The sequence below is a fragment of the Petaurus breviceps genome, unplaced genomic scaffold (assembly GCF_028583685.1).
Source record: "Petaurus breviceps papuanus isolate PSGF00001 unplaced genomic scaffold, PetGlider_PUasm1.0 187, whole genome shotgun sequence".
Lineage (NCBI taxonomy): Eukaryota > Metazoa > Chordata > Mammalia > Diprotodontia > Petauridae > Petaurus > Petaurus breviceps.
This window is the reverse complement of record NW_027185799.1, coordinates 9,219,021-9,226,741: the sequence shown is the minus strand read 5'-3', so window position 1 is coordinate 9,226,741 and position 7,721 is coordinate 9,219,021. Positions and strand designations below refer to the sequence as shown.

The 7,721-nt window shown below is 38.1% G+C and overlaps 1 pseudogene; it reads left to right on the top strand.

Moving 5' to 3' along the window:
- Window positions 1-1,434: 1,434 nt before the first annotated feature.
- On the top strand, window positions 1,435-5,564 carry LOC138163049 (T-cell activation Rho GTPase-activating protein-like; annotated as a pseudogene).
- The last annotated feature ends 2,157 nt before the right edge of the window (window positions 5,565-7,721 follow it).

The following is a 7,721-nucleotide window of genomic DNA, read 5'->3' as shown; positions in this document are numbered from 1 at the left end:
AAAGACAATAGTTTGCAAACTATAGGCCACTGAAGCTTCGTTTTATTACTAACAAAATAAAAGTAATATTTTTAAATTTATGGATATGCTCTATTTTTACATCACCTTTTTAATACATCCCTCTCAGTTCTACCCAGTGAACTACCTCATGTAATAAAAAACCCCACAAAACAAACTGATATATGAACCAAGTGTAATCATACATGTAATGTAGCGCCATTTTTCAAAGAGATGATTAGAATGTGCAAGAAGAGGATAGACACCTGAAGAAGAGGTCATCCCAAAATAACCTCATTTCCTTTTTTGACAGGATCACTATTCTTGAAGGTAAAAGTAAGGTTTTACCCAGATTTCAGCAACATTTAATAGTGATTCTCATTTTCTTCTTGTGGGAAAACATAGAGAGATGTGAGATAGATGATAATTTAATGTGGTTGATTAAGAATAGGTTGCATGACCAGGTAATTTATGGTTTGCTGTCAGATTGGTAATGAATTTTCACAGGTGGAGATTTTATCTCAAATCTATGCTACTCAACATTTTTATCAATGATTTGGATAAAACATAGATCACATGAATATACATTTTCTTATGGAGCATAGCTATCACAATGACAGAGAGTATGGAATAACAAAAAGAGCATTGGATTTAGAAGCAAAGGACCTAGGTTCAAATTCTAGGTCTTCTACTTAACTATATATGTAACCTCAAGGGAGTTTCTTCTTTTCACTGGGTCACTTTTATAAAATTTATTCCTTAAAACACATTACAACAGAAATAGCCTTTTCAACAGGACTTTAATAAAAAAAAACCAGGTGACACATAATGCAGGGATATTTATGTTCACCAAAGTATTTAGCACTGTGATGGAGGAGGTCGAGTTCAGTATCCAAGTTGAAAAAGGATTCCTTGTGGATAGTGTGGTCCTCCAGCTGCTCCTAGCAGCAGAAGACATTTTTCTGATTGTATCAAGGCTCAGAACATCAAAGACTATCCTGGCAGAGAATTCTAATCACTTAAATAATTTGGTTTGATTATCCATATAGGAAAGACCAAGTGTATGGAGTGTGCATATTGCCCAGATTGCAATATGTTTATTTTTAGATGGACAGCTTATAGAGCTTGTCTACCTGTATTTATCTCTGAGAAAAAAGGGTACAAAGAGACTAAGAGTGGAAGCCAAGAATTGAATGAAAGAAAGATAATCTTTGATTGCTTTTAAGAAATTATAAACCTGAGCACTAGGGCACCCCACCCCTTTCCCCAGATTCCCAGGATTGTTTACCTTCCATTATGGGGCAACCATGCAGGGTGCTACAGGCAAGTAGTATGCAGCATCTACAGGGTCACTGGAATAGACCTGAGCCCTGACCATCTTTCAGGGTGCTTTCTTCTCTGCCCAGCCCACTTTCCACAACCACTGAATTTGTGATCATGGCATCAGTTGTAGCTTGTGGAAGCTTGACAGCCTTCTACTGCTTCCCAGCCAAGCTTGTTGGCCTGTCAGTGGCCTACTCCCTGATGCAATGACCTGCCAGCACCTACAAGTTCTGCAACCCACCCTGATTCTTGACCTGTAAGAGTTGCTGCTACCAGGACTACTTCAGGTTGTCAGCTGAAGAACCTATTTGCTATGGAAAAGATTATGTATGTGTAGCAGCAAGCATCCTAAGCATCCTCAGGGTTTGCTGCCACCACAGGTTCTTGGATCTGCTTTGATAAAGGAAAGCAACTCAAAATGGGTTAACAAGCTTACTTTAATCAGTCAGACATATATCATTTACCTCATTCAGGGGAAAAAGGTCAGCACCCTGAACTTCAAAGTATACAGGCAGAATTATCAAGACAGAAACAGATCAAGTAGACAGCTTTCCAAACTGTCCAACCATTACATCCATACCAAATCAACATCTGGGTTTCAACACCTGGGTTTTTCAAAGCCAGGGGGCTCTGGACAACAGCTTCCCAGAATCCAGATCAAATCACAGAACACTTCTCAAAGTGAGCCCCAAAACAAAGCCTCACATCAGGGCTTATATAGCCTTCTCCTGGCTCAGAGAATGTAACAACCTTTTGGACCCACTGGCCAATCAAAAAGTATCTACTGAAAAACAAGCCTCCTGCCCCAGGCTTCAGGGGCACTTTAGCCTAGGGGCAGGGAAGATCTTCAAAATTTACATTCCCATTACACTATGACAGAAAGTTTATGATGTAACCCTCATGCTCTACATTCATATACACCGTGTTGTGGAGGTTCAAGGACCAAACTTCAGAAACTTGCTGAGGCTCCACCAGCTGGCACACTGGTAGCACTCTGTACTGAAAAAGATCCCTACGGGAGCGCAAGAGAAACAGAGGGATCAGGTAGTACACATATCTGCTTGAATTAGAGTTCAACCCCACACCTGAACCCCACTCCTACTCCTCCCAGAACCTCAGAGATCCAAACTACAAAAGACAGAAATCATAGAGCATGGCAGCACTCTTAAATGCATGGGTACATAACTGAGAAACAGAAGGAAAAGAGGACTCAATTGGACTACATGGAAAGCCACCAAGCCTAAGGAAGATCCAGTTATGTCATCCTAAAAGTAACTGGGGGCAGATACCTAGGCTAATGAATTTTGAATTACCCAGTACGGGAGGAGACGGAGACACTTTGAGATCCAGCACCCAAGGAAACCACCATCAGGGGGAGGGAAGGAGTCAGAAAGTGAAGAATAGGGGCAACTAAGGGAAAGGAAACACTGAAATCACCAAGAATCTCAGGAGGATGAAAAACCAAAAGTCTTAACACAGAGATAAATCAGAAAAGAAAGTATTAGTGGAGAAGAAAGTATGGACTCCAGATTTGTTAAATGAGTTCAGGCCTCTATGAACAGCTACAGCAAAATGAAGAACAAAATCATTTAATGCTTGAAAACACACACACAAAAAAATCCTGTAGGATTTGAGAACATGGAATGATGGCACACTCTACCCAAATAGTTTGAAAAGAGAAATGAGAATGAGAGTAGGATTTCTGACTTGCACAGCAAAAATAATGTGAAGAGTAGAAAAACTGAAGTCTGTGATGGCAAGTCTTACTGAAGAAACCAAAGAGAGGATAACTGGGAATAAAAATACACGCAAGTAAAGGAAAATCTAGAATAAGAAAAACAAGACTGATAACACTAAAGTAAACATGTTCTCTATTCAAGCAAAGATATTGATCTGGAAGAAAAGATAGGAAAAATAGAAACTGAGGAGTATATGTATCGTAGAAGAGTACAAGTCAAAAAAACTCAAACACTATAATGCAAGAAAACTCCCCAGAACTTCTGAATATAGAAAAAGCAGTACCTTTTAAAAGAATGAATAGATCACCTCCAGAAAATAATTCAAGGCTATAAATCCAAAGACACATAGTATGTAAATTAATAATTCAATTTAGAAACAACAAATTCTTCAAGTAACCAGGAGAAAGGCCTTCAAATACAGAACAAAGGAAATGAGAATAACACAAGATTATTCTGTACCCACAGAAAACTCAAGAATGGAATGAGTTCCAGATGATGGATGTTGGTTGCCCAGAGAGAATTGCCCTGCAAATCTGAGTTTAACAATAAATGAAAAAGGATGGCATTCAATAACAAAGAGGTGTTTGAAACATTTTTCAAAAGAAAACCAGATCTGAAGAGATCATTTGCTTCTTGAACACCTCAGCCAACTGAAATGCAGGAGAGATGAATGAATTCAGTAGCCAGTGACAACACCAATAGAATGACTGCAGAGAGACCAGTAAGAGGCTTCTTTCTAGATGTACACAAGGAGATTGGGTGAAAGCAGAAGTCAGGAGGAAGTAATGGTGAAGAATGAGACTAGAGACTTATGGATAGGACATTGAGACTTCTCAGCCTGATCCCATTGAACTCCAAAGACAGCAAGAGATCAAGAGGAAAGTTCTTGCCAGAAAGCAAGTCAGAGAACATCTTCAACTAAGAAGTCCTGAACCTGTAGAAGGCAGAAAACACATTGATATACAGCAAAGTGATGTCAAAGAACACCACTTGCTGCCACATTGTGAGATGGGATTTTCCACATGAGTGAACATAAGAAGAGAAAGGTGATACCCTGGCTTTTCCCTGTGAGAAAGAAATGGCCTCTTCATGAGATTTTTCTGGACCTTTGGCCTGAGAATGGAAAACTTCCCTGTGTGATCAGCCCATGTCAATAATCTGAAGTGATGATGACATCCTTCCCCAACCCATTCAGGAAATTCTTGATATTCTTTGAAGCAAATGAATATTCAGAAAGCCTGGCAATGTAAAGGCCTGGAAACAGCTTAAGGGAGACCTCAACTATGAGGTAATACACCCCAGACCTGAGTATGTATTGGCTGCAGTTTTTAAGAATTTCCTCAGCAGTATCCCACTCAAACTACTTTCTTCACATGTGCCTGAAGAATTGATGGCAGCTTTAGAGAAACCAAATAAGGAGGACAAAATTGATAGCCTGAAAAAGGTCACAAAGACACTACCAAGGGCAATCTCTTGCTGCTCAAGCATTTGTTTTTCATGCTTTATGACATCAGAAAGATGGACTCATAAATCTTGCCATTTGTAGTGGACCCAGCATACTGATCCTGAACACTAAGCAAAGTCTTTCTTTGAATGCCCAGATGAAGTTGAACAACATTGATGAAATTCTTCACTGATAACTGCTCTGAAATATTTGGAGAAGACATCCCGGGGCACTCCCCAGAATCACTTCTGATGACTCATTGGATACACTGGCTCTTCAGATATATTAGCTTTGCAAAATGATTTAGCCTATGATGCAGATACAGATGCAGAAGGCAGCAACAGCGTTTGCTCTCAAAACAAGCAACCCCCAGACTCTGAAGAACTGGTCAGTGACTTGGACAATAGAAATCAACATCAACATCAACAACAGAAATCAGCATCAACAGATGAGACCACAGTCTATTGTCTCTTATGCCATCTTTCTAAAAACTCACTCAACACTCAAGAAAGGAGGTATTCAGAGCCCAGAACACCATCATCAAAAGACTTTCCCAGAGACCAGGAGAAGGACCTCAAAAGGAAGAGTCAACTCACTAGAAGAATTGTTCAGGAAAGCTGTTCCAAAGCTGTGGTTGACTACCAGCCAGTTCCAGAATGTGGGGGTTCAAAGTCATGTCTCCTCTCAACTGAAGAGGAGAGTTTCTCAACTGATCTCCAACTTGGAGATCAGAAAATCATTTTGAAACCCACCATGCTAAGTGGATTCAGTCCAATATTGTTGCATTTCCAAAATTCTTTCCTTGGGCACACCAAGAATACACATGGCAAAGAAATACTCAACAGAGACAGTATATCAACTGTTTGTGAATCATGGGCACAGAGTGGGTATTCCAGTGTATCTGTGGAAAGGAGAAGATAAGTGCCAAGATCTAAGTTTCATCAATTAAGCATACTGTCTGAATCCTTGCTAAAGAACAAACAGGACTATTACATTGGAAGGTGGAGTCTTTGATCTTTGATGTTGACCAGGTCCAATATTCCAAGGAATTCTATGTTTAAGGAGCCAAACTATATACCACAAAAAACCCTCAGTGACTTCTGTAAATATATGGGCTCCCTCAAGAGAACTGTTTCCAAAAATCTTCTTTCATGAAGATAAAGAATAAGTTCCTTTTGGAAGTCCACATATGGCCTTCCTCAAAGAGAATGTTTACCCTTCAAAGTTGTCATTCATGTCTGTATGAACCTGAGTATGTGCAATATGTAATACATGTATAAACACACTGTCCATAAAGTAATACACTGAAAAAAATAAATTATAAACCTTTTTTAATGGCCTCAAGATTCTCATGAAAGTATAGGCCCATCTCTTTAATACACAGAAATTTTGCTGTTTGACAGCAAAGCATGGAATACTTCATCTCTGAAAATAAAAATGAAAACCACAAATGTGGCAGTGAAGAAGCATATGATAGGTATAAATTGAATGTAAAATATAACCAATGAAGAATGCCAATGAAGAAGAGGAAGAAATGATGTCATCAAAGAATTGTACAATGGGAAGAAAAGATAGGCTCATGATATGGTGAAGGCAGGGAATGATAAGTGGACAGCCAGAGTGCTCCATTAATACCCCCATAATAGTAAGAGAAAGCAAAGAACATTAACTAATGGGGGAACAGGGATGAGAGTCATACTGGATGGATAGAGATGAATGAGTTGTTATTTCTAGATTGGAGAAAACTTCTGAATCAATAAAATCACAGATTCATTAGAGTATTTGAATACATTAGAAATATTTTATTTGGGTTCAAAAAAACCAACTTCACCAGAAAACAGTGAGGAAAGTATGGTTAGGCAGCAGTGTATCTGGAAAGTCTGAGTAAGCTGCAAGTTCAACATGAGTGAATAAGTTTTAAATAATTTATTAAGAACCTTCTATGCATTAAACACTTTTCTATGTGGTAGTGGTACAAATATAAAAAGTAAGTCTCAAGGGACACAACACATAGCTTGACTCATTAGTTCCTTTTAATATTTTTCTTTTATCTAGTTATTTAATTTTTCCCTTCTTTTTTTCCAATCAATTAGCCAAATAAAATCCCATTTCCTCTCTTCTTCTTCAATTTTTTTTATTCTGTAGTTTTTGTAAATTTTGTTTTCTGCACCTTTATATCAAAAGGATTCCTTTCCCTCTTGATCTTACTTCTTTATATTCTCTTTTGGCATATTATGGACTTCATTCTTTTACTCATGGCCATTAAACTTACTTAGTCCTTTAGTGTCTTTATTCTTCTGGGAATTGAAGTTTTAAATTTACCTATTTTGGGTTCCCTCTTCTAAACCATTTCTATTTTATTGATTTGTAGGTCTGGTCCCTGAACCACCTTTTCTGTTGTGGTTTCTTCTTAGAAATACCAATTCCAGCAATTTACAGAGAAGCCATTGCCTCTCAACAGAATTTTCCTGTCTATGATTTCATAGTTGATGATTAATCTTTGCCATATTCAATGTCATTTTCCTCCTGTTTGCCTTGAAATCTTGTCCTTATGTCTGTAATTTTCCTCTGTTCTTAGTTTTAGGAGCACTGGTTGTCTTCCTAAAACAGGATAAATGGTCTCTCTGAGTACCAGATTGCTACAGATTATACCCAGTATAAAGTTACCACAAGCCTTTATAGAATATATCTCTTCCCCATGGGAGAATTAATCAATAGTACCTCATTTTGCCACTGAATCAAGATTTCCTTCTTTTTTCACTCCTATTTCCATTCTTCCTTAGGTTCTCTTCTTCCTTCAGAGACATGAATTGTTTCTCCTTCTTTGTTAGCCTTTGACCACCTTTTTCCTTCTCTCACTTTTTTGGATGATTTCCCATTTTGTAATTCACTCATCCTCACCCCCCCCCCAACACACACACAGACAGAGACACACACACACAAGTATTGATTCATCAGTAGGCAGACATTTATGAATTTTAGTTCACAACTTGGGCCTGTTCATTACAATTTTTATTTGACACCTGTTTTTACACTTGCTTCCTTGTGAACTTTTAGAAGGAAACATTTAATTGGCCTACACAGTGTTGTTTTTTGTTATTGCTATGGATTGCTATACTTGTTTACCTTTCTTGTATATCTATTGCCTTGAGTGTTTGAAAAACAAAATTGTTTTAAAATCTGTTTTTATTTCTAGGAATACATTGAATGTCTTTTTT